This window comes from Bufo gargarizans, chromosome 4 (assembly GCF_014858855.1).
Source record: "Bufo gargarizans isolate SCDJY-AF-19 chromosome 4, ASM1485885v1, whole genome shotgun sequence".
NCBI lineage: Eukaryota > Metazoa > Chordata > Amphibia > Anura > Bufonidae > Bufo > Bufo gargarizans.
In genome coordinates, this window is record NC_058083.1 from 117,760,948 (window position 1) to 117,788,464 (window position 27,517).

At 40.9% G+C, this 27,517-nt stretch overlaps 1 long non-coding RNA gene across 1 annotated transcript; it reads right to left on the reverse strand.

Moving 5' to 3' along the window:
• Window positions 1-27,517, reverse strand: LOC122936125. Its single transcript, XR_006388885.1, has 5 exons — window positions 27,430-27,517; window positions 7,481-7,585; window positions 6,027-6,105; window positions 4,891-4,970; window positions 1-1,771 (listed from the first exon to the last, which is right to left on the reverse strand). It is a non-coding gene; the product is annotated as an uncharacterized LOC122936125 (long non-coding RNA).

Genomic DNA, 27,517 nt, shown 5'->3' on the forward strand with positions numbered 1-27,517 from the left:
TGTCCCCCAGCTGGCCACGTGCGACTATTGCAGCTGTGGATCAGTCTTTACATGCCCAACATTTCCATTGTACAATTATCATCTCCAGTAACCTAGCCACTTATAACCAAAGAAAGTCAATCCCAGACGACACTTTGATTTCTCATAGGGTTAACAGCAGCAAAAAAAGATCTGTTGTATTGTGAAACTTGTCAAAAGTGGGCAAAATAAAAACATATCTTTATGTTTTAGATGATTTTCAACATATGGTGGCAGCTAAAAAATAGTAAACTAAAAACTTTAAATAATAATAACGTAAAAGATACATAACTGTATGTCTAACAGCCAAATAGCTCCAAAGAGAAAAATACTGCATGCTACGTTTTCTGGCAATGTATAGATGGCAGATCTGTGCACTGACGTGCAGTACACACATATCAATTGTATACAGCTCATGGCCTAAAATAGCTGGCTGAGCACAACTGATATACTGCCTGATAAACCGACTGTCTAGATCCACCTTTAGAGTGATACAAAAAAATATTTTTAATTACAATGCATTGAAGGAGATCAGATCATTCATTTAATAAAAATCGAAAAATAAATTTCATACGCCAAAACAAAATCTGAAAGATTACATATGAGTACATCCTCCTGTCTCTTTCTAAATAGTACTTTCTAACTGAAACTCCAAGCAACAATGCAATTGAGATAACACAAGATAAAAGTATAACAGCCGTTAAACATGCTGTGTTTTGCAAAAAGGTAATTTGCATTTTAAAATGATTTTACACCATCCATCAAATTTATTTTATTACTTATCTTTGTAAAGAAAAGTTTATAATTTGATGTAATGACCTTTGGGTGTCCCCCAGTGAGTGTCCATACATGACCTTTTAAGAGTGATGCCTTTCTCAGATTAAGGTCCTACTCTCCTGACCTTTTCATGTTCTAAATGGTCTAACACACAAAACCCTCTTGGTACCTTTTCTCTTATTTACTTACAAGACATGGATTACCACAAATCTGTTATAGTCAAGAATTGATACAGTTGTGTTTTGATTATTGCTGGAAATTCAGTTTTGCTATATTATGGAGTTACATCATTCAAAATCAATTAGCCAGCTCAAAGAGGGGCTGGAAAGAACATTTCTCTCTCTTTCTCTGGGAAAAATCTAACACATCCATGTATTACATGGTAAAATGATTGACACCTCTGGGCACCATATAAGCTTTAATTTCCTCTGTGGTGATGCTACAGGGAGACTGAGCACTTGCTGCCAGATTAATCTATAAATTATGCTGATAACTTGGGGTAAATGCAACAGGACAACCTGTCATGAGTTTATTTTAGGGAATAGATAAAGCAGACAACCTTTTTAGAAAGCATAGAAAGATTGGTAATGATAATCTCTCTTCTCGGACTCTTGGGTTGGGATTATGCGTTCAGGTCATGATGTGAATGTATTTTTCAAACTTGGATTGTATGAGGACAATGGCAATAACAATGATGTAAAGCAATACTTTGGTTCAAGAAACAAATCATATTAACTGGGGAATGAGTAGAACACTAATCTGTGACCTCCTTTTCTTTTTTTTAGCTGCAGATCTGCCAATTCCCGGTCTCCTTTTCTGTCATTCAAGATGGCCACACTGTGTGATTAGTTGGGGGACTTCAAAAACTGCAAGAAAGCTGAATTTTCACTTTTGCCGTATTACTTTGTTTCTATTTAAAGGGGTTTTCCAAGATGTTCTTTTTACTGATGACCCATCCTTTGGTTTTCCATACAACCTGCAATACATTTATAAATTCCACAAGTTAGATTTAGAAAAAAATAAAATAAAAAATATTATATCAACCCACGGATGAGCAAATTGCTTGTATGCCAGCACAGGGAAGGAACATTATTCCAACACTGCGCATGCGCTAGCTGGCACATTGCGAGATTACGGCGCTCTAGCTTTGTGACGTCGGGGAGCAAGGAGGAGATTCGGAGTATGCTGGGCAGTGCCGGGCTCCTTCACAGTGGGAATGGCTGGGCTCCGGAAACGTTAGTAGTCTCATTTACATATATGTAAAATCGTTTTTTTTTGACACAGTAAAAGCACAGAGAGCTATGGGGACTGGGTATTGTGGATGTGCTAGCGGCCATCTAGCAGCCCATGTCCTCAGCTCTATACACAAAATCCAGGTGACAGGTTCCCTTTAAGTCCGGCTGTGCACAGAAGAAACACTGAACCACACATAAGGTAAAGATCCACCTCAAAGGTTGAAGTTTACACTTAAGCATTTCAGATTCGATAGCGAGTAAAGGCCTCTGAAAACGTGTAAACACCATTTTAGGTTGCACCCCCATAACTTTATGTTTTAGTATAGATGGACCTATTTTAACGTCATCTGTTCAAGCTGTGGTTGCTGGATATCTTTTTTGTTGTAGGATTTGGATGTGATCAATGTCATTTGAGGAAATATATTTCATTTCTAGTAACATAAAATATAGAAAAGTGACCTGTGTTTCTGCAAATACATGAATCACATTGGTTTATATGTTGGAATTTGCATTTTATTATTAAACATGTTGCCTTTTTTCAATCTTCCTTATTTGACTTTTAGCCTCAATCAGAGCTATTTATTTGTATTGCTATGTTACTAATTTTGTTTATTTTTGTTGCTCATCCCTTCCAAAAAAAAAAAAAAACTTGATCTGCAGTACCCATAATTCGAGAAAGCCAGAAAGCTGAATATAAGCAGCTCCAGATTTCATTATTTCATGGCAAAAAAAATAACTGAAAGGAATTAAAAAAGAAAGCAAAATTAAAATTGTCACAGGAGAACTGGATTTTGGCAGTGTGACTTCTCATAGAAATTGGAGAACTTTAAACTTCTCAATAGTTTGTCTGAAAGATGCCAAAATATCACTTTTGTCAGAATGAACCAAGCCTGGATTTAGGAAGATTTTCACACTCTTCAGACTGAGGCCGATAAATAGTTCTGGTCTTGCCTCTTTTTGCCATTGTTGCTGCCTGTCTGCGATCATATTCCTTACATCTGCTGCTGCCACCATCATGCCACTGCCTCCATCATGGGTTGATGTTCCTGGAGGGATACACCAAATGGAAAAGGATTTAGGAAAACTAGAGGAATGGTCAAAAAACTGGCAACTAAAATTGAATGTTGATAAGTGCAAGATAATGCACCTGGGGCGTAAAAACCCAAGAGCAGAATATAAAATCAGTAATACAGTCCTAACCTCAGTATCTGAGGAAAGGGATTTAGGGGTCATTATTTCAGAAGACTTAAAGGTAGGCAGACAATGTCACAGAGCAGCAGGAAATGCTAGCAGAATGCTTGGGTGTATAGGGAGAGGAATTACCAGTAGAAAGAGGGAGGTGCTCATGCCGCTCTACAGAGCACTAGTGAGTCCTCATTTGGAGTATTGTGCGCAGTACTGGAGACCATATCTCCAGAAGGATATTGATTCTTTGGAGAGAGTTTATGAAGAGCTACTAAACTAGTACATGGATTGCAGGATCAAACTTACCAGGAAAGATTAAAGGACCTTAACATGTATAGCTTGGAAGAAAGACGAGACAGAGGGGATATGATAGAAACTTTTAAATACATAAAGGGAATCAACAAAGTAAAAGAGGAGAGAATATTTAAAAGAAGAAAAACTGCTACAAGAGGACATCGTTTTAAATTAGAGGGGCAAAGGTTTAATAGTAATATCAGGAAGTATTACTTTACTGAGAGAGTAGTGGATGCATGGAATAGCCTTCCTGCAGAAGTGGTAGCTGCAAATACAGTGAAGGAGTTTAAGCATGCATGGGATAGCCATAAGCCATCCTTCATATAAGATAGGGCCAGTGGCTATCCATAGTATTCAGTATATTGGGCAGACTAGATAAGCCAAATGGTTCTTATCTGCCGACATATTCTATGTTTCTATGCCACTACTGCTGTGGGCTGGCATGTCAACATGTACCATGTGGCTGCTACTGTTTCCACTGCTGCAGCTGTAACTCCTCGCTGCTAATCCACTACTGGCACCACTATTAACGCTATGCATCTGTCGCTACTACTATTACAACCACTACTACTACCCATAGACAACCGATCTACTACCTTGTATGTTCCATGCTATGCTGCTTCTGCTGCCGCTACTATTGTGGCCAAGTGCCACTATTACCGCACACTTTCCAAATCTATACTGTACTGCTGCTATTGCCAATTAAAACGGATAATATTTCTAGGCTTGTTCAGAACAAGACACTTTTTCTTTTGAAAATTATCACTTGTGCGCCCATTATGCCCTCATCAAGGCATATGTTTTGTACGCTTGGTCACCCAACAAGCCACTGTAACTAAACACCATTTGCCCCTGATAAGAGCAAATTTTTGGAAGCTTTGGAAAAAGCGTAACACATACAATGGTGCGATGTGTTTTTACACACAATGTTTGCTAATTTCATTGCTATGTACAATATTTCAGTGTCACTCAGACATGATTTATTATTTCTGTCGTTGCATTCAAGAGGTTAGGAACGGGAGAGAGGAAAAAAAAAATCATAAATAAATGAATGAAAATATGTTTTCCAAAAAAGTCCAGGGAGATTAGAAGATATTATATACCAATTTCCAGAGCGATTAGAGTGACTTTGGTTTAGGGAGAATTGATTCGGGTTCAAATCGAACTTTGTCAAAAAATTTGGCAAACCAGAACCGAAACAAATCTCAAAAGGTTCTCTCATTCTACTCTAGATTATGTATCAAAATATATGTCGTTATGTTAGCTCTTCTTGAGGAAGCATTTCTTTTGTATGTACTGTATGTATTGCCCTTTTATTTAGTTTTGAGGCTTTGGTTCAAGATAAGGCTAGAGTAAAAACTAACCTTGTGTTATAACTTACCTGACCATGGTCCAGTGGTGTCTGTTTCCTCACTGAGCAGCCTCCACCCTGGTTTATGCTGTGTGGAATGGGAGGCTATTCTATGTCCATACCAAAAAAGATAGAGCACAGGGAGTATGACAGTCGCAAACCAGACGCAGACGTTAAGTCATTCATGCAATCTGAGGTGTAGGCATTAGATTTAAACCAGGCACTAACACTGTGCTTGTGATTGTGTAGCGTGCTCTGCATATCGTTTGTGTTTATGTGATTTGTACTTGAACTCTATACCTGCTTATTTATGCTCTGTTTACCGACCTTGGCTAGCTCCACTGATTTCCTCTCGTCTACTGATTTGACTATATCTGTATTCTCTAGGTTTGGACTTTGACGTGTTCTACTGATTAACCTCTTGTCTGCTGATTTTGCAATATGTGTATTCCACTGGTTTGGACTTTGGTTTCTTCTACTGATTAACCTACTGTCTGCTGATGTGTCTATATCTATGCACCCTCTTGCTTTTGAGTCTGGCTTGGTTTATTATCTTTTCTGCCTTCCTTTGATCTTCTGGTTAGGTCTGTGACCTGCAAACTCACACCTGTTTTCTGTCACCTTACTCCACAGACACAACCTGGATCCTTAGCAGTCAAGTCCATAAAACCTTGTGTGCAACTCGTGAATGCCTTGTGAATAGCTCAGGAGCCTTTTTATTTCCTGCCCGGAGTGGTATACAGATAGCTGTTCATTGGTTTGTTATCTATGGTCCCAGTCATGGCATTCTGCAGTTAACACTATACCTTGGCATGCAAGCTGACAATTTCTTATAACTAATGCCAAATATTTCATCCCATACACTTCATATTTTTGAAACAGAAAACATATTTTAATTGAGTGGGTGAAATGACTTCCATATTTTCATGTGGCTAAGTTAATAGGAATTAACGATGGACATCAGAGATTGGCCTAAATCAATGACCATATGACCACCTAGTTTTTCTGGATATTTGTATTTTTCCTTTTTTTTTTCAGCCATTTTATTCCCTTTTATATATATGAACTTTAAAATAATATGATCATTTAATGAAATGTATCTGGGACAAAATGCACATTGATTTATAACAAGCACAATTGATTGGCGACATAATAGACAAATTTACCTTTTATGTGGTTAGATGTACATTTTCATGATGTATTTATTCCAAGAATATATCATTTCCTTTTTGTACATGCTGTTGACTGAAATACACAACCAAATTATTCACAGACATGTAAAAAGGGCAAAAATTGATTGCTTCTATTGCATATAAAATGATAAATTCTTCCTGCAAACAAATGGGACTTTATCACCATCAATGGTGGTCATCAACCATAGTGAATGGGCAATATTTCTCTTGATGAGTTATTCGTTTTTGTCAAACTGTCTGTGCTCTTATCCTGTCTGCCTTTTGCCTTGTGCCAATAAATAGGTTAATCAACAAAAGCTTTATCAGCACTTAGGCTTTGTGAGGGATGTTGTCTTGAGTGAGAAACACAAGGCTGTAAAGAGCTGAGCCTTGGATCTCTGAGCCTACCTTCTAAATAAGGAAGGTGACAGAGAAGGGAACAGACAGAGAATAGATTAGGCTGGTGTTTTGTGATAACAAATTACATCAACAGATTTCCTGACTAACATGACTCTCCAGACATGAGTGAAGATCTGAGGACTGTTCTGCTGTAGAGCTTGCTCTGCACAGTTATCGCTAGAAATAATGTTTTTTTTTTTTATGGGTAGACATAACCCATCTGTGCTTAGTGCCCAACCCACCAAGCTTTCACAGCCAAAATGCCTTGTCCATACCTTATCTGACAAAGGAAAACACCCTATATAACATATGCACAATTAGTAAATGTAATAATGCAAATCTTACCTCAGATCAAAAGGAGGAACATTTAAAGGGGTTGTTCCATCTCAGACAATGGGGGCATATCGCTAAGTCCAGCCACCACCAAGAGCACTCCCCATAGAAGGGAATGGGAGCACATGACCGGCCACCTCTCCCGTTCACTTCGATAGCACAGTCAGCGCTTGGCTATTTTTGGCGGCCCCATAAAAATTTATGGAGGGCGGCTGCGAAAGTGCAGTGCACCCTCTACAAGTTTCCGGGCTCCGTTCTATATATTAGTGGGTTGCTGGGACCCACACCTATAAGACAATGGGGGCATATCCTAGCGATATGCAACCATTGTCTGAGATGAGACAACCCCTTTAAGGAGCAAAGTGGGACAGAGGGACTTTGGTCCAAAAGAGGGACTGTCTCTCCAAAAGAGGGTCTGGTGTATATATTTAAAAACTGCCTCATTGTGATTCCCATCTATCTGTACATCTGTCCTTTGTATGAAAACAAATTATAGTGTAAGATGAAAAGCAATAATTTTTAAAGGGGTTTTCAGTATTATAAAAATAGTCAAATAGCTATATATGACCATAATGTCCTTTCCCACAGATATGTAATTACAACGAGGGGACTCATAGGGGCATAGTACTCTTAGTATTATATATATATTTATGTTAAATATCTCCTATGTGTATATATACTATGGTAATAATGGTGTGGTATATTATTGGACTTACCTGAATGCAGAATGTCCTTGATTTGGATAGCCAATCTTCTGTCTTACATGAGGCAGGAAGATGCCACGAGGGAATAACAGCTGTTAAACCACTGACATGAGATACCTAAAAAAGAAGAACAAAAAACTTTAGTGAGCATTCTCATTTGGAGGAAGAAAAGAAAAACACCCTCCTTCCCTTTGTCGTGATGTATGTCTTTAGGGGTAAGTCTCCAAGTTTTAACTTGGCGGAGAATTCATAGTTTAATGGTTAATATATATGGTTATATTAATCTGATATGGTATGATTCGAAAACTATTATTCGGTTAACCATAAAATAAATATTGCTATTAATTTTGAACGGATTCTCCTAATAGTGTAATTATTTAACATTAGAATTATAGGTGAGATTTAGTAATAGGAATTATGCCACCATGAAAAACAGCTTATACTTACTGTTTAGTTTCCCACCTTTTCTGTGAAAATAGTGCCATTCTCCACCCATGGGCCATGTTGAGCCAGGTAACTCAAGGATTTACTATTCTAGAAGTAGAACAAAGCTAATCACTGACTTTAGCAATGGTTTGGGTTCCTATTCACAATTAATGGTTGCTTCGGTCCCATGTGCAGTAAAACATGCCATTGTAGGGCTATGGTAATTTGAGTAGTGGCAGGGTGAATGACACTCTCAGTGTGAGAATGACAAGGATTTAAATGTTGATTGTATGATCTATTCTTATTTTTAGGCATTTTAAGCTTATAGACCTTTATTGAAAAATGTCAGGAAACCCCTTTAAAGTGGTTATCTGGGAATTTATGTTGATGGCCTATTCTCTGGATAGATCATCAAAATATCATATCAATGGGGGCCTGACACCCAGGACCCTGGCGAATCAGCTATTAGAAGAGGCCTGTGCTCCATAAGCGCTGCAGCCTCCTCCTAGACTATGTGACATCACTGTACATCGTTCACATGGCCTAGTTGCAGCTTAGCCTCATTCAAGTCAATGGGGTTGAGCTGCAATACCAAGCACTGCCACTATATAATGTACGGAGCTGTGCTTGTAAAGCTGCCAGAAGCTGGCTACGCTCACCAGAGCTTGTGAACGTGGCTGTTCCCTGAAACAGTTCATCAGTGGGGGTGTTAGGACTTGGACCCCCACTGATATGAAAATGATGACCTATCTCGAAGATACAGCACAGTGACTCAGTGGTTAGCACTGGTGCCTTGGGTAAGGTTAGGACCCGACCCAGGGCCGGCTCCAGGTTTATATGGGCCCTTGGGCGATAAAGCCTCAGTGGGCCCCCCTGTGCTAAGGCCCCTTGCAGACAAGCGTTCCTCCCGTAGCCAGTCCGCATCGCAGCACTTGGCCTGACCTCAGAGCACTGACGCTATTCACATAGCATTATATTGATTTATGATGCTATGTAACCCTTACAGTCCTGGAATGTATTAGATGACGCTAACAGCATTATGCCAGTGTTATCCAATAAATTCCAAAACTTTAAGGGTTAGATCATAAATCAATATGATGCTATGTGACCTGCGGCAGCGCTGGTAGTTCAGGCCGGGTGCTGCGATGTGGACTCGCTGCGGGAGAAACGCTAGTCTGCAAGGGGCCTAAGGGCTCTTTGATACGAGCGGATGCCATGCGGGTAATCCGCTGCGTGAAAGAGTGCCAATCCCCCGTCCCGGACAGCAGAAACTCTTTGCCTCTCTGTGATCTTTTTACTAACACAATTATGGTGACAATTGTATCCCACTGTGATTTTGTAGAAAAAATGTCACACAGAGGCACAGAGCATTATCAATCATGTTACTGCTCTGTGTTTCTGCTGTCCGGAGCGGGGCTTGGCTGTCTTTCACACAGCGGATTGCCCGCACAGCATCCGCTCGTATGAAAGAGCCTTTAAGCCTCATGCACACAGCTGTTGAATGAGTCCGTTAACTGTACGCCCCCGCAAAAAAATTAAATAAGTTATATTTTATTGGGGTGCGGAGGCACGGCCAGAAACACCACGGAAGCACTCCATAGTGCTTCCGTGGGGTTCCGATCCATGCGTTCGTTCTGCACCTCTGTGATTGCGGACCCATTCAAGTGAATGGGTCTGCATCTGTGATGCGAAGTGCACATGGGCTGGTGCCCGTGTATTGCGTTGCAGACCTGCCGTATGCGGGCCTCAATACAGCCATGGGCACACAACGGCCGTGTGCATGAGGCCTAAAAAACTCCTATAAGAAAATAATAATCAATAATATACTTTATTGGCAAAAATTCATAAGAGGAAAATTTCCTCCTATGAATTTTTGCCAATAAACTGTATAATTGATTTCATGCGTTCTGGTATTTTCTTATAGGAGTTTATATTGTGTTTTAGGCCGAATGCATATGGCCATGTTCCATGGTCGTGAGCGGTCCGTGGTTTCCCGGCCTGGCATCCTGCTGAGAGCAGGTGTGCACAGCGTCATTGGTTGCTATGACGCCGTGCACTTCATGCCGCCACTGCACTACAGCAATACACTTGTATAGATCACTGCAGCAGGCCCCCCCAAGTAACATACTACATGAACTGGTTTTGGTCTGTCTGCTACTGTAGACTAGTTCACCTGAATTCTAAATTTAAAACGAGTCCAGCAGCAGCATTCAGCTTCAGCCAGGTTTCCTCTGGGCTGGCCTGGGCGCCAGGTTTCCTCTGGGCTCGGCTCTGCGTCCTGTCTGAATCTTCTTCAGCTGCGAGTCCCGCTGATGGCTGAGGCTTACAAATCTGTTCCTGTGCGGCGTGCGCTGTGGAAACTAGTACTCGCGCCGCACCGTGCACAGACGCTCTGCCTGGAGTCAGAAGATAATGTGAGAGAGGGGCCGGGCGGCGGGCGCTGCGCAGCATGAATGAACTTGAAGTATGTAAAAAAAATTTAAGCCGCCGCGCCACGCCATGGAAATGAGTGGGCCCGCTAACTTACTGTGGACCCCTGCACTTGCCCAGGTATGCCGGGTTCTGTTAAATCGCTGCAAAAGGTGCACCACAATAATATGCTACTGACAATACTGGCCAAACCTGATGTTAAAAACTGAGAACATATCGGAGCCTAAGGCACCCCGTCAAGGTATCTCACTGTGGCATAGGTCCTACCGCTAACCTACCTACAGTGTGTGAACACAGTCCGATAGGTGCTGAGGTCCGACTCACAGCCAAACTCCCACATACCTCTATAGCAAGATCACTAATACAATGGGAGGGTAGGAGGAGGCTGCGAGCCCCACCTATAACAGGCCATGTTACACAGGCTACCAGGTGCACAGAATGTTACCAATGATAAACTATGGCACATTCCATATATATCAAGAAAAAAATCACTGAATGAAGTGGACTAAATGGGAGGAATTGCTCAAAACCCCAAACACTGTAGGGTGTTTATCCCCGGGGGAGCAATCCCTCCGCATGTGATCCACTGCTTGCGGCAATCCCCAGCAAAAATGCATACAATGGAGGATGTCGGCAGTGGACCACATGCAGCAGAAAAACATCCTATACAAGATGGAATAATGAGTGGATCAGAAAACAATATCCATAAATCAGTGCAAAAGATGCACCACAATTATATGCTACTGACAATACTAGCCAATATATTCCAGTCAGGAACATATCGGAGTCCAAGGCACCCCGTCAAGGTATAGGTCCTACCGTTAACCTACCTACAGTGTGTGAACACAGTCCGATAGGTGCTGAGGTCCGACTCACAGCCAAACTCCCACATACGGATGTAGCAGGGTTAACACACATGCTTTATGAGAAATGTTATATAAACTAAATGCAACTAAATGCGTTAAGCAATTGCTTTTCAATGGCTTTTGTTTCAAGATAACACGATGAGTTAAGAAATTTAAGTTAAGAGTGTGTGTGTTACCCCTGCTACATCTGTATCTCCATAGTAAGATCACTAATACAATGGGAGGGTAGGAGGAAGCTGCGAGCCCCACCTATAACAGGCCATGTGACAAAGGCTACCAGGTGCACAGAATGTTCTAGAAAAAGATCTAAAGCTAGGAAGCTGTCTTACATTTAGAAATGGTGGAGGATCCGCCAAAGTTATGAAAAGGCCGGAATCTCTACATAACTTTGGTGGATTCACAACCAGCTTAGGGGTTTATTAAGACTGGCATCTAAAATGCCAGTCTTAATAAATGTGCCCCTAAATCCTTGTCTTGATATGTTAAGTACATAAGGTGCTAGGAGGCAGCCATGAATGGAAGCCATTAAATATAAAAATTCAAATCCCCCCTTTTTCCCGAGAATAAAAAAGTAAAACATATTCAATAAAAACATTAAACATCATGGGCATTGCAACATTTGAAAATGGGCATACTATTTAAATATAAAAATATTTATCCCATACAGGGAACGGTGTAATGGAAAAAAATCTAAATTCGACATTTTTTTTCACTTTTCCTCCCCAAAAATTGAATAAAAAGTGGGTGAAAAGTCATACACTATCCAAAATGCTATCAATAAAAACTTCAGATCATCTCGCAAAAAAGAAGCCCCATACAGCTCCATAGGCTTACTGTAACTATAAAAAAGTTATCAAGGTCAGAATCCGGAAAGAAAAAGAAATTGAAAAAAAAGATTTTTTTTTCAGTATTGAAACACAAGAAAAGATATAGAATTATAGTATCATTGTAATTGTACTGAACAAAAGAATGAAGAGCATGAATCATTTTTACCGCACAGTGAATACCTTAAAAACAAGACCCATAAAATTGTGGTGGAAGTAAGTTTTATTTTTTCCAATTCTACCCCATTTGGACTTTTTTTCTACCTTCCAAATAAACGCTATGCAATTAGAAAATACAACTTGCCTCGCAAAAACACGCCCCCAAAAAACGGCTATGTTAAGGGGAAAAAAAAAAAGTTATGGCTCTTGGAAGGCAGGGAGTAAAAAATAAAAATGCAAAAAAGGAAAATGGCAGACTCCTGAAAGGGTTAAACTATACAGCAAGTTGTTCTAGAATAGGAACCTGGCATAGCCGGATACTGCCTTTCCCCACTGGATCTCATTAAGTATAGTGTGACCAGGCGGGATCTGTCCTGGGGCACTGTTTTTTCTGGCCGAATCCCGGCACTAATGTCATAAACAGGCCAGATCCCTGCCATGTTCCATTACAGGCGGTCTGACGGTGCTCCGGTCCTTTCTGTCTATGCCGGATGCGTTAAACTCTGGTAGGCTCTTCCTCTAGGAATAGCCTAACTAGTTTTAATGCTAGTATGAAACTAGCCTTAGTTGTCCACAGATTTTAGACTTCAAACCTACATCTTTGCGCAGAATTACATTTGTTAAGCACATACATGCGATTTTTCCATACATGACACATCTGTTGTACATAAAGAACCTCCTTACTTAACCTTGTGATGAGATGCAAGGGTTATTGTTTGGAAAAATTCATAAATTGAAAATGTTTAAACAATGCAAACTCTGACAAATCTTCAAGTCTCACAAGTGAACAGAAAATAGCAGACTCTAATTAGATGATAATTAGTAGCAAAAATGAAACAGCATAATTTCCAGTTATCTTAAATTACAGTCTTAATAGAATCTTAAGACACTTGCTGAAAAGTAAAGGAAACTTTTGCCTCCCCCCTTCCTCCCCGATAAACAATGCTGTATTATTCTGCAGACCATTCATTTATCCTGTGACTAGAATCCATATTACTTGTTGTACGGTACACTGAAAGATGAAAGCGTCATCCTGAGGACTAGGTTAATACCTTGAAAGGCCAAACACTTGACCAAACATTGCACCAGTCTCATTTTACATTGTTGGCCTTCATAAAGCTATTTATTAAGCGGAAATCAGTTTACTTACAGAGCAAGCTGAGAAGTCTATGTTAATCTCCCCTGCATTAGTCACGCTGCACTAAGTAAGCGTATGTCGAAAACAAGTACTAATTGTGAGCCGTAACCGGCCTCACATTTGATGCAGAGGCCTACAAGATATTTGCATAAAATGTTCAACTCAACTGCAAAGTCATTATATGGATTTTCCACTTCATGGCTAGGTAATGTTGGGTGATTAATCATTACGAGTTTTTCTGTTTGCCTAGATGAGCAGTTTCGGTCTGGAAGGGACAAGTGGGCAGCCTGTAACCCTTCATTAGGTCAAATGTGTTTAGGCAAAATTCAAAGATGGATCAGAAAGACTTACAGAACATATAACCAAAACTGTATGTTGGTGTTTTTTCAACATACAATACCTATAGTATAAAGGGCTACTTTTTGGAAATGGGGCCTTGAACAACAAACCGCTTGCCTTTTTCAAATGCTTTGTTTAATAATTTTAAATCATATAATACTATCATATTGTGCTAAAATAATCATGTCACCATATAGTGCACCAGTAATATGTACTATTCAAATAATATTGTCATATATTTTCACATGCATTAAAGTGGTATTCTCATCTGAGACAATGGGGACATCTTTAGGATATGTTCCCTTTGTCTGATAGGTGCGGGTCCCATCTCTGGGTCCCGCACCAATATCGAGAACGGAGCAGGGAATGTGGTGACTGGAGGATCCTAGGGTTTTCCCTGGGTCTGGACACCACCAAGTGCTCTCCCCATAGCAGTGAATGGGAGCGCACCTCACTTGAGTGGCCCCTGCTCCCATTCATTTCTATGGGGCCGACGGAAATAGCCGAGACAGCGCTCACCTAATTTCGGCAGCCCCATAGAAATTAATTGAGGGCGGCTTCACATGCGCAGTGCGCCCTCCATGACCTTCAGGGCTCCGTTCTCGGTGTCCCTAGAGATATGCACCCATCCTCTGAGATGGGATAACCACTGTAATATTAAAATCAGTTCTTTAAGAGGTTTTTCCGGAATCAAAACTTATAACCTATCCACAGGCGATCAGCCAGTTTAACACCTTGAAATAGTCTTGACTGTATAAAGAATGAAAATAAATTCACCTACTTCATGAATGATACCTACATATAAAGAATACTTCCGTATATAATATAGCTCTATTTGCAAGTTCTGCTATACTTCCGACCAGTAACTTAAAAGTGATGCCATGATAAGTATCAGGTAGGATAGGGCCGCAGACAGCTGGGTAGTCAAAGCATAATGGTAGGATACTCACTCTCTACCAAAGAATCTTTAGGAGTATTATTTTTGGTTTAGAAATGTATATTATAGATGCTGTGACCAAAAATGTGTTATATAAAACCTGGCAGGCCAGTCTTGATCCCCTGTGCACTGCAGTGAGATGCACCTATTATTTTTCTACTAAGGCGAGATGAGACACCGTCCTGACCACCAGCAGGCTGGTGAACAGCATAGCGCTCTGGTGCTCGCTATTTCAGTAGCTCCTATGAAGGTGCAACTCTCTAACTTAGAAACACCATAGCTTGCTGTGCCACGCTGTTTCCGTGGCTCTCATACACAGCAATGGAAGCTAATAAAACAGCGACCATCAGAGCACTCTGCTGTTTCCAGGCCGGCTGATGCTAGGGACTGTGTCTCATCTCGCCTTAGTAACTGCGAGATGAGACAATCTGCCCACAATTTAAGGGGCAGATGCCCCTTAATAAATTAAGTGCATCTCTGACACTCTGTGCACCAGAAACTTAAAACTACACCTGCTAGTATTTGGCATAGACTTAAGCAATAATTGACACCAGTTTCTGGCATAAATTAAAGTAAATCCCAAGGCCTCACCCCCTCCTACTAAGCACCACACCCTCTTCTTGCCACTTTTAGAAAAGCTAAAATTCACTACTTATGGCACAAATGTGTCATACACCATTGTTTGTGATGTTTTAATGCCACTTTTGTGACATAAAAGTGTTGTTAAATATTCCCCAGTATATGCCCTCCTCTCGTCATTTCTGACAGTGACTCTTCAAGTCTGAAGTGTAGCTACTGTAGGAGTAGGGGAGGGCAAAACACATCAAAACCTAAGCGTGTACCAAACATAGGTGTCCACACCATAATCACTTCCAGGACCACTTATTACTGACTGCATATTACTATACTGTTATTAAATAAAAACACTGTACAAAGACCAGTCTTCTCCCCAAACATTAACAATATAGTGGTAGATAGGTTTACAAAGGCACTGTGCTGCACACTGTATATGTGATTACAGTATAGTAAAATGCAATGACTTACAGTTGACACAAGTGTTCTCTGATTGTTGTTGTCCCCATTTCCCATCTTTTCCATTTGGCCCAGACCACCATGACGACTTCTTTCACCCACAATTTGTGTCTGCAGAGTTTGCAGAAATTTTAGGCTACTCCATTTTCCATCATCTGCCCTACTTTTTACAACTTACAAATTTTCCCCCTTAGTATATATTGTATAATAATGCCCATTGTGCTCGCTTAGTATATAGTAATGACTCTTGTGTGCTCTTAATATCTAGTAATGCCCTGTTGTGTCCTGTTAATATGTAGTAATGCCCCATTTTGCCCCTTAATATAAAGTAATGTCTAATTCTGCCCACTTAATATCTAGTAATTCCCCCATTGTCTCACCTTAATATATATGGTATTGCTCCATTGTGTCCTCTTAAAGGAATTCTCCAGGAATGATTTAAAATGGCCACAAGCAGCCTGTCCTAGAATGTGAGGAAAACTGCTTGCCTCCACCTGCAGAGCTGTCTAGAGGGGTGAGGCGGTTAAGCCTTACTACACAATACACTCCGGCTCTTGCATATACTGCACACTAGTGAGTGTTTCTGATGGTATATTGTGAAGAGGATTGCATCTATTTTAGAACATGTAGTGCGTCCCCATACTCTCATCCCCCTCCCAGGCAGCTCTGGAAGTGGAGGCAACCGGTCCCAGTCCTGCTCACATTCTAGGATAGTAACTAGAGTAACTGATGAAAAGTAGTTTATGGCACAACCCCTTTAATATCTAGTAATGCCCCATTGTCTCCCCTTAATATGTAATAATGCCTCATTGTGCCCTTTTAATATGTAGTAATGCCTCTTAGGCTCCCTTACAATATAATCATATAACTTTTGCCCCCCTAATATATAGTAGTGCCCATTCATATATAAAATAATGTCCCTTTTGCACCTTTAATGTATAATAATGCCCCATTATGCTCCCTAAACATATAATAATTTAACTTGCCGCTCCATTAAAAAAATAATAAAACTTGTAATCACCTTACCCTAATCTTCTGACGTGTGTGACGAGTCATCTACCTCCCTGGACAGTAAGTGTCCCAGGGCAGGTGACAGTAAGCGGTGTGGTCACTGCACCAACTACACCAGGATGCTGATATCCTGTGAATGGTCCAGCATAAAGAAGGGGAACGATAAGGCAGGAAGCCAGTTAAACTCATCTGATCAGTCCTCCCCAAGTGGGCCCCACCATGTCAAGGAGCCCTGGGCCACCACTCCCTGCACCCTCATTAGCTACGCCACTAATCTCAGAGATGTCCTTAAAATGAACCTGTCATTATGAAAATGCAATGCAATCAAAAAGCTGCAAGTTATAGAGCAGGAGGCGCAATCTATAATGTTGTATAACTCGTATTTCATTCATTTCTTCTTATTCCAGGCTTTGACATGCAGGGAACGGTCCTATCAATGTCTGACAGCTATCTCTGTATGCACAGTTATATCCAAGTAAGATCCTACAGATCATCTGCATCGATAGAACATGGTCTTCATTTTGTAAACCTATTTCTGCCATGTCAAATATATACATTATTTATTTTGAAAAAAAAATAATTTGCCATAAAATTTTAATGTAAAATTGAATCCCAGTGATTTTCTAAAATTCCAAATGACCACATAAAAGCATAATTTCCACTCAAAGCGCTGCATTTACAATTCTGGAGTATCACATATTGTGTGTGTTATTTCATCAGCTCTTCAAGCCCCTTTCTGTACGAGGACAAATCTGCTTTAAACCACAGCGAGTGACAAAATCCGAGCTATCATCCAAACGCAGGATTTGGAGTTCACTTGCAGCCGCAGCCACATAATTTGACCTTGAGCAAATCACTTCATCTCCCCACGTCTCAGATCATGAACAGATTACTTTATCTCCCAGTGTGTGACCTTAGCTGTTTGTAACCAAGTGAGGATAAGGATATCATGGCTCTCATGCTACAATTCAGCCCGCCAGATGGCTGACCAATCTGGAAAAAGATTTAGGTCCAATAATGTTCATGCTAATTATCTGTTCTGACCTGCAGTATAGCAGGTTGTGTGTATGTATGTCTGTACGGACGTATGTGTGTGTGTCTTGAATATGAATGTACACAGTAATTGTATGTGAAGAGCACTTAGCATCATTTTTTATTTTGTGTATTGTGATTTATCTGAGCATGTGTAATCGTATTCTGCTCCACTGCCTGCGCCTTAGTTTATGGTAACAAATAGGATTGACCCTGAATGAACAACGCTTTGCAACAGGAGTCTGTAATGTGCCCATATATTTCCCTGAAGTGCTTGCTATTCCCTAGTACATAGGTTATTAAATGGTGTCCTCATGTAGTGTGTGCCAAATAATGGCATTATTCTTCTTGTCGCTTTATAGGATTACATCCTGTAGACAGGTTATTGTCTATGGGCTATAAGGATAGATTGAAAATGCTACATAATTTATTAATGAAATATTTGATACTCAGCTCATCCATTTGATCAAGTAGTGGCCACCGGGTCCCTCTTGATTGAAGATCCAGCACAAAATCCCATGAGGAGCGTGATGACGTAATCACACCGCCCAGTGTGGTGACGTCATATGTCATTACTCGCTGGATCTTCAAGATGGCTGCGGCAACCTCTACGTGATCAAATGGATGAGGTGAGTTTGATTTTTCTTTTTTCCCCCATTTCAGGGAAAATTGATTCGTTAGCACAAAGCACAAGGAAACGTGGCTTTCCGGCGAATCAAATTTTACCTGAAATTCGGATCGAAGTCCAATGTGGATACTTCGATTTGCTCAACAGTAATATTAGCATATGAAAAAAGACATCTGTCCATCTAGTTCAGCCTGTTGACCTACAAAGTTGATACAAAGGAAGGCAAAAAAACTATGAGATAAAAGCAAATTTTTCTCATTTTAGGGGGAAAAAATTCCTTCCTGACTTCATTCAGGCAATCAGAATAACTCCCTCTCTAGTAACTATAGTAACTATAGTCTGTAATATTATTACTCTCCAGAAATACATCCAGGACCCTCTTGGACTCTTTTGCAAATTCACCATCACCACCTCCTCCGGCAGAGAGTTCCATAGTCACTGCTCTTACCATCAGGGGTGCACCACCAATGAGGCCAGGTGAGGCCAGCACCAGGTAGGGGCAAGAAGGGGGCAGCGGAAGGGCCATGGGCAATGAGTCTTTTCATTGTGGCAAAGGGGTTAGGTTAAGAAATTAGCATTGGTGAGGGGGCGCTGTTTCAGTTTTCACCTAAGGCAGCAGAAAGGCACCACTCCTGCTTACCATAAAGAATCCTTTTCTATGTTTGTGTACAAACCTTCTTTCCTCCAGACGCAGAGGATGTCCCCTCGTCACAGTCACACTCCTGGGGATAAATAGATGATGGGAGAGATCTCTGTACTGACCCCTGATATATTTATACATAGTTATTAGATCTCCCCTCAGTCTCTTTTTTTTTTTCTAAACTGAATTCCCTAATTTTGATAATCTTTAAGGGTACTGTAGGCCACCCATTTCAATTATTACTTTAGTTGCCCTCTTTTGAACTCTCTCCATGTGTGGTCTGACTAGTGATTTGTAAATTTGCAGGGCTATGTTCTCATCATGGGCATCTATACCCCTTTTGATGCAACCCATTAACTTATTGGCCTTGGCAGCAGCTGCCTGACACTGGTTTCTACAGCTAGATTTACTGTTAACTAAAAGTCCTTTTCTAGGTCAGTGTTACCCAGTGTTTTACCATTTTACCATTTCGAACCCAGGAACCCAGTGCTGAGCCTTTGTGTTCCTCAAAAATTTGTAACTATAAGATATTGGGTGGCTTTTATTAAGACCAGCGTTTTTGATGCTGGCCTTAATAACTCCTATATCAGGTGGCGGATCCGCCAAAGTTATGAAGAGGCGCCGGCCTCTACGTAACTTCGGCACATCCAGCGCCAGTCTAAATGTAAGACAGGTTCCTAGCTGGCTTACATTTAGACCATTTTCCATACCTAAAACATTTTCCACACCCATCCCCTTCTCTGCACATGCCATGCTCACTTTTTCCACACCCGTCCCTTTCCCTGCCCCTTCCACACCCACTTTTTTTTAGACCTGGTGAGAGCAGGGAAATATCGTAGACTAACAGTTGTGCTGCAATCTGCTCTTGAAATACGCCTGATATAAGGGTATTTCAGGATAATAAATGACCCCCATGATTCCTATTTGAATTATAAAATATGTATGCACTCGGTAAAGTTAGTTTTAAACATATTTGTAGCAAGGAATTAAATGCAACAAATATTTTTTTATCAGATAAGGTTAGAATTTATTAAAATAATTGACACGCACGGATGAGAAAAACTTGATAGACTTTCTGCTCAATTTTGAGAACTGCCATTTACCTATAATTCTTCCGCTCTTGCATGTGGACATATATATTATCCCCCTCCTCAGCACTGTGGCCTCAATTAACTCGAGCTCGTTAGGGAGCGCTCGGCTAATGACGCTCTGTCTGTCAAAAAGAGTAAAAATAACCACAACACATCATAATATTTAATCAACACAGAGATTTTGTGGAGCAATCTTGTCTTGAAGTATCAGGTGTAAAAGCTGCTGTAAGCGGCTGGCGGGAGAGACAGAATTGACAAGGCATGAAAGCAAAATATGTTTTATAATGTAGTCTAACGAGGACGTGAAGCCTGCCTTCTCTACCTGGGTAAATATGTTACAGGGCCAAAGAAATGTGCAAAATATTCAGCTAAAAGGAAATATTCATATTACATTCAAATCGTAGGCTGTCAAATGCTCTAATGCAATATGAAAAATAGCTTAGTATATCGTAGACAATGTAGTACAAATAATGATCCTGCTGAGAGTAATAAGGAAATTATTTCAGATGCTAGTCATTGCCCCTAATGTGACACGGGACTACAGGATGTTCCATAGAAATGCACATAAATAATACATAAAATATCAAAACCCAAAAGTCTATACTGTGCCTTGCAAGTCTTATATTGAGAGATCACTGTAATGATGTGCGGAGTGAACAGGCAACTATTGGGAAGGGACAGTTCCTTCCCAATAATTGCCTGCTCGTCAGTGGAGGAAAGAGGTGCATTAGATGAAGTGATCACTTATAGTGTATGGGGACGAACAATGGCTTCTGCTATCATTGTCCTCATACAGAGTCATCACTTTTCACACACCACAATCTTAAAACAATCATTTAATGTGCTGCAAGACAGATTGTTTCACCTAATGAGCGAGAGTATTGCTCATTCTTCGGGTGATCAGCAGTACGTTTACAGGGGCAGATCATCGGGAATGAGCATTTGTACCAAAAATCATTCCTGATAGTTGTGCAGTGTAAATCTGCCCTTAGCTTCCAATGTGTCAGGGCAAAGTTCAAGAGAAGCAGATCTTAAAGGGAGTCTGTCAGCAGTTTTGATAAACTGCTGACATGGCTTGTTAGGTGCTGGGGAGAGCAGTACAAACATACCTTTTGTGAAACATTTCTCATCAGGAGTAGTGAATATAAGAATTTTTATTTAGCTAAATTGTGCTCTCAAGTGCCCAGGAGGTGGGGCTTCTCTGTGAAGTACCGTCTGCACTGAGCTACTTCAAAGCTCCTCCCCTCTGCTCTGAGTGACAGCTGTAGCATCCAACCAGGTGACCCCTGCAGCCACCAGTCAGAGCAGAGGGGAGGGGCTGTAAAGCAGCTTAATCCAGAGGACAGAGAGCAGCGAAAAATATTTCCATAGTAACCCCCTTAGGAATTTTTGCCCATTTTAGCACTGTTACCACTACTATCCTTTGTGACAGCATCTCACCTAACCACAAAGGCCAACAGGAACTGCTGTGGTCATGTCACTATGAACCATATTTCACCCTATGCATCTGTAAAACTGAAAATTGCTGCTGTAACCTAGAGCACAGTGCTGTGAAAGGTAAGTAAATGTAAGTGCCATTCCACTAGATTGCCACAATGCAGTGTGCACCACGGATAACTTTTTTTTAACAATTTGTAGGCAAGTTGCCATGGAAACCAGTGGCTTCATGATCTGTGTAACCACTGTCTGCTCCTATTGTATCGCTGATAATAATCATGTGTATAAAAGGAAAGGGAATTTGGTTCCCCCGCACTTCTATAAAGTACTATCTAAAAAAAAAAAAAAAAAAAAAAAAAGCTGAAATCTTGCAGTTTTCACACTGGCTACTGAGCCTCATAATTGGCTCATATATCCTGTTCTGCTGAGACTTTCAGCAGTCATCTCATGATCATTACAAGCAGGATTACAATGAAATGTAACATTTATATATAGATAACACAGGAAGGTCACACCTAACCTCCTCCCCCTCACAGCACAATAAACCTTGCACAGGTTACACAGTATACCCAGAACACTCTCTCAGAGAAGTCAACTCCCGTCCATGGAGTTTATGGCTCATGTGTGTAGAGCATATACTGGAATGCTGGTGGCCACAGCTCAAGCAAGATGGCCTTCTCCATAATCAAGTACAGAAAATAAACAATCTGTAATCAAAAATAAAACATAAAAAGATTAGGATTAGGAAAATGGCAATTATTTTGCCCACATAAAAAATGTAATCAACGCGCATTTCATCACTTGACGTTTGCTCGATGATCACTTTTAGGGCCCCTCTACAGAAGGATTTGGTCTGGCTCTTTTCACCACTCCAAAATGCCACAGAAACCATGTGCTCTTTTTCTTTGTACCGCTACTCTTTTAGACAGTTTTTTGTAAACCAACTGGTAAGTGGTGTTTTTTTTTTTTTGAGAATTTTTTTTTACTGTGGAGGAGAAATAAATGCCATTGCTTCAACAGGTTGCATTTAAAATCACAACCATGACAAAACAAAATACCACTAATCAGAAAAACCACCACTAGACAAAGAAACGTGTTTAGCGTTTTGTATTTCCCATAGTCTTACAATATAGTTAACATTTAGAGCTAATGTTTTTGTTAGTGAAACATGCACAAAAATATGAAAGTGCGAAAAATGCCACTAAAAACTTAAAAATGCTGAAAATAGATACGTGTTAATCCAGACTTACATTAGCCAATGATTAGGAATTTATATGAACGATGGTTGCCCCGTGTGAAAGGCCCTTTGGTGAATCCGTGTGAGACACGGGATTTGATAGACTGAATAAAAGACCAGCTTACACTGCCCGATGTTCAGGCCGGACAAGCAACAAGGGATGATAAACACATTTATTGGTGCTCGTTTGCACCCGCTTATTACATAGGTTAATGCAAAGTGAATGTGGGAGGAAAGGCTGCAGTTCTATTAATTGGCACATTCCTGATTACACAAGGAGGTGCTGCCAATAATTAGGCATCTTTCATCCTGATCAAAGACGCAAGTTAACCGACAAACCGAACATCGACTCATGTTACGGCCACACATTCAGGTCTTTTGATGTAGTTTTGGAAGTCAAAACCAGGAATGAATCTGAAAAGAGAAGTTGTACGTGTCCTTTAGAAGGATACATTCTATCCTTTTATGATCCACTCCTGATTTTGGCTTCTAAAACTGCATTAGATAACCTGACTGTGTGGCCGTACCCTATACTATTCTGAATAAAATAAAGTGTACAGCCTATTTACGGGTCTGTTGCATGTGCGCTTGGCAGCTGAAGGCATCTGTTTTGGTGCCATGTTCATATGTATCTGCATTACTGAGAAAATATTTGTAATATATGCAAATGAGCCTCTAGGAGCAATGGGGGTGTTGCAGTTACACCCAGAGGCTCTGCCCTCTCTGAAACTACTGAGCCCTCTCCACTTTGATTGACAGGGTCAGAGGTTATAATGTTATCCATGGATGGACTGGCCATAGACACTACAGGGAAATTCCCCTGTGGCCAATACATGTCACAGAACTGATCAATAAAGATATCAGTAATCCAAGTCAGTCACTAGTGTAACTAAATTATATATAATCACAGAGCACCTTCACCAGTGTAAAACGTAACCTTTACTGATAATATTAAAAAATTCCCCAAATTTTTAACTGGTAGGCTGGGTTAAGCATAGGAAAATAAAAATATCTTGCCCTCACACTTACCCTATATACTGGTATCCCTGCCTACAAAAACAGAATGGCCGCCCCTATATGCCCCTGACAAGGGATAGATACCACCACCCGATAGAAGACCTATTATACCTGTATATCCAGTGTATAATGTCAGTGGTCAAGATACACATCAAAAACAAAAAAATCATAAATATATGATTATCACACACATATCATGTCTGCACCTATATATCCAGTGGCATCAAATTTTTCATTGCCCCCAGACAAATGGAGCACACACCCTATGTGCCAGGTATTTCACTTTGTCCCGACACGTTTCCCTGACCTGTGTAATAGAATCAGGGGACCAAATCAACAGAAATATTATCAACCTTTAACCACTTAAGGACCACAGTTTATACCCCCCTAGTGACCAGGCCCTTTTTTACAAATCGGCACTTCACAATTTTAAAGGTTTATTGCTCGGTCATGCAACTTGGCACCCAAATGAATTTTACCTCCTTTTCTTCTCACAAATACAGCTTTCTTTTGGTGGTATTTGATTGCTGCTGAGATTTTTCGTTTTTCTGATATTAATAAAAAAAGACCGCAATTTTCTCAAAAAAAGTGTATTTTTAACTTTTTCTGGTAAAATTGTTCAAATATAATTACATTTCTATACAACTTTGTGTCAGAATTTATTGTTCTACATGTCTTTGCTAAAAAAAAATCCAATAAGTGTATATTTATTGGTTTGCGCAAAAGTTATAGCGTTTACAAACTATGGTACAAAAATGTGAATTTCCGCACTTTGAAGCAGCTCTGACTTTCTGAGCACCTGTCATGTTTCTTGAGGTGCTAGAATGCCAGCATAGTATAAATACCCCCCAAATGACCACATTTTAGAAAGAAGACACCCCAAAGTATTTGCGGAGGGGCATGGTGAGTTCATGTATGATAAAAAAAAAATCACAAGTTAGCGGAAAAAAATAAATAGTAAAGTTTCCATTTCTGCTATCTTCCGGCAAAAAAAAAAAAATCTCTCACGGACTCACTATGCCCCTCGGCGATTACCTTGGGGTGTCTACTTTCCGAAATGGGGTCATTTGTGGGGTGTGTTTACTGTTCTGGCATTTTGGGCGGGGCTAAATTGTGAGCAACCCTGTAAAGCCTAAAGGTACTCGGACTTTCGGCCCCTTTACGCACCTAGGCTGCAAAAAAGTGTCACACATGTGGTATCGCCGTACTCAGAAGACGTAGAACAATGTGTTTTGGGGTGTATTTTTACATATACCCATACTGGGTGAGAGAAATATCTCAGTAAATTGACAACTTTGTATTAATTTTTTTTTAAGTTGTCATTTACAGAGATATTTCTCTCACCCAGCATGGGTATATGTAAAAATACACCCCAAAACACATTGCCCTACTTCTACTGAGTACGACGATACCACATGTGTGACACTTTTTTGCAGCCTAGGTGCGCAAAGGGGCCCAAATTCCAATGAGTAGCTTTAGGATTTCACAGGTTCATATTCTGAACCATTGGATTCAGTGGGTGAGGCGTCCCCATCGCTTTCATCCATCAGGGCCAGAATCCTGTAGGCCTCTTCAGCGGAATATCCCTTTTTTGACATTTTGGGGGTATTCCTCTGAGACTACCCAGGAAAAAGAGCACACCTGCCTAGTAAAAAGGAGTGCTTGCGAAGTAAAGCTGCGTTCGCTAATAAAGATCCAGGAAGCTCAAAAGTGATCTTTATAGCGCCGCAGCGATTTTACGGTGTTTTTGCAGTGATCGGGAAAAAAAAAATTCTGTCACTGCGGTGGGGCGGACTGAACGCAAGTGTGGGCACAAGATCAGGCCTGATCGGGCGAACACTGCATTTTTTGTAGAGCCTAAGGTGACCCTAATGTACTGATATAGATCGGATTGCGATCAGTCTTGATCACTTACAGATACTATATAGTACTAGTGCTGATTAGCGACAGCGATGACACTAATCAGCGACTAATCAGTGACTGCGGTGCAGTGGGCTGGGCGCTAACTACCTAACAAGAAGCTAACTAACTGGCGGTGATAAGGGACCCTTACAGGGGGGTGATCAATGACAGGGGGGTGATCAGGGAGTCTATATGGGGTGACCAGGGGTTAATAAGGGGTAATAAGTGACAGGGGGAGGTGTAGTGTAGTATGGTGCTTGGTGCTACTTACAGAGCTGCCTGTGTCCTCTGGTGGTCGATCCAAGCAAAAGGGACCACCAGAGGAGCAGGCAGCAGGTATATCAGATGCTGTTTACAAAATAGCGTCTGATATACCAATTTTATTGGTTCTTTTAAAAATCTACAGCCTGGCAGCCAATGATCAGCGCTGGCAGGCTGTAGTTAAACTTGAATACTGCGCAATCAGGAGTGCGCGTTCACAGGAAATCTCAGGTCTCACGAGATGACGCCAATAGGCGTCACTGAGACCTGAGAGCGCTGCCGTCCGGACGCCTATCGGCGTTACCGTGACGGCAAGCGGTTAAAGATGAAGGAAAGATACACGTATATGTGCGAATCAACTTAAATCCACAATGCCTATAAAATATCATATACATTTATATTGATTGTTCCAAAGAAAAAAACACCACTTAAAATAGAATTCAATATCTATTAACTGCATACATATAATAGATAGTAAAAGCTTTAATACTCATAGTATAGCAATGTATATAATTCAGCGGATAAGCGTATCTATATACTTCCTTAAAAGAGCAATAATCAGTAATCACCATTAGTAAACGGACACCATACATATGGACTATATAAATATATAAAAAATTATGAAGATATTCATGGAAATAGTATAGCAATACGTAAGCTTAGACTAATACTATGGGAGGCAGGTCTGTAGACTCAATTATATGAGTCACCAAGGAAGATGTAATTATACTTCCCTTATGCCAAGTCCAGATCTAGATGGGTCCAGTGGTGAAAGTAAATCAGCATATCAGCATTGGTGGTGCAGCGGTGGCCATCATGATAGAAGTTTGGTGACTGTCCAAGTGTGCATGCAGTCAGCATCACTCTAAATACCCGCGTGCCGGAAAACCGTAAATCACATGACCAGAAGACACGGCCCGCGGTGGAACGCATGGTGGAACGCAAAACCAAGAAGTAAGTCACAACTATGCATCAAACAGGACAGAAGACTTGCTGGGCATGTAAATCATGATTAAAAGCCAGCCAGGTACATAAAGATCTGATGCTCTCAGCATTAAAAGGCTCCATTCACACGTCCGTATAATGGGTCCGCATCCATTCCGCAAATTGCGGAACAGATGCGGACCCATTCAATCTCTATAGGGACGGAATGGATGCGGAGAGCCCACTATGTGCTCTCCGCCTCCGCATTTCTGAAGCGCGCCCTGATCTTCTGGTCCGGTCTGCGGCTCCGGAAACAAATAGAACATGTCCTATTCAGACAAGAATAGGCAGTTCTATGGGGGTGGCGGCCGGGTGTATTGCGGATCCGTAATGCACTACGGACATCTGAATGGACCCTAAATGCTAGAAGCATCAGGCACTAAGACACCGGGCCAGCGCCAACAGGTGCCCTCCTGAATTCCACTATATTGCCGTCCCTAGTACAGTGATACAGTTTGATACTGTGGCACAGGTGGCAGTATTTTGTGCTGCACTGAGGTATTTGGTTCTGCTGGACCTGTATTTTGTTTTGTACTATGGTATTGCTGGCCCTACCTACTTCTATTGTACCTGCCAACTTGTGTTGCCATCTTCTGGGGCCACTTTTTTTGTTTTTTCCAGGGGCACTTTAAGTTCCCTGTCCACCCCTGATGTTGTC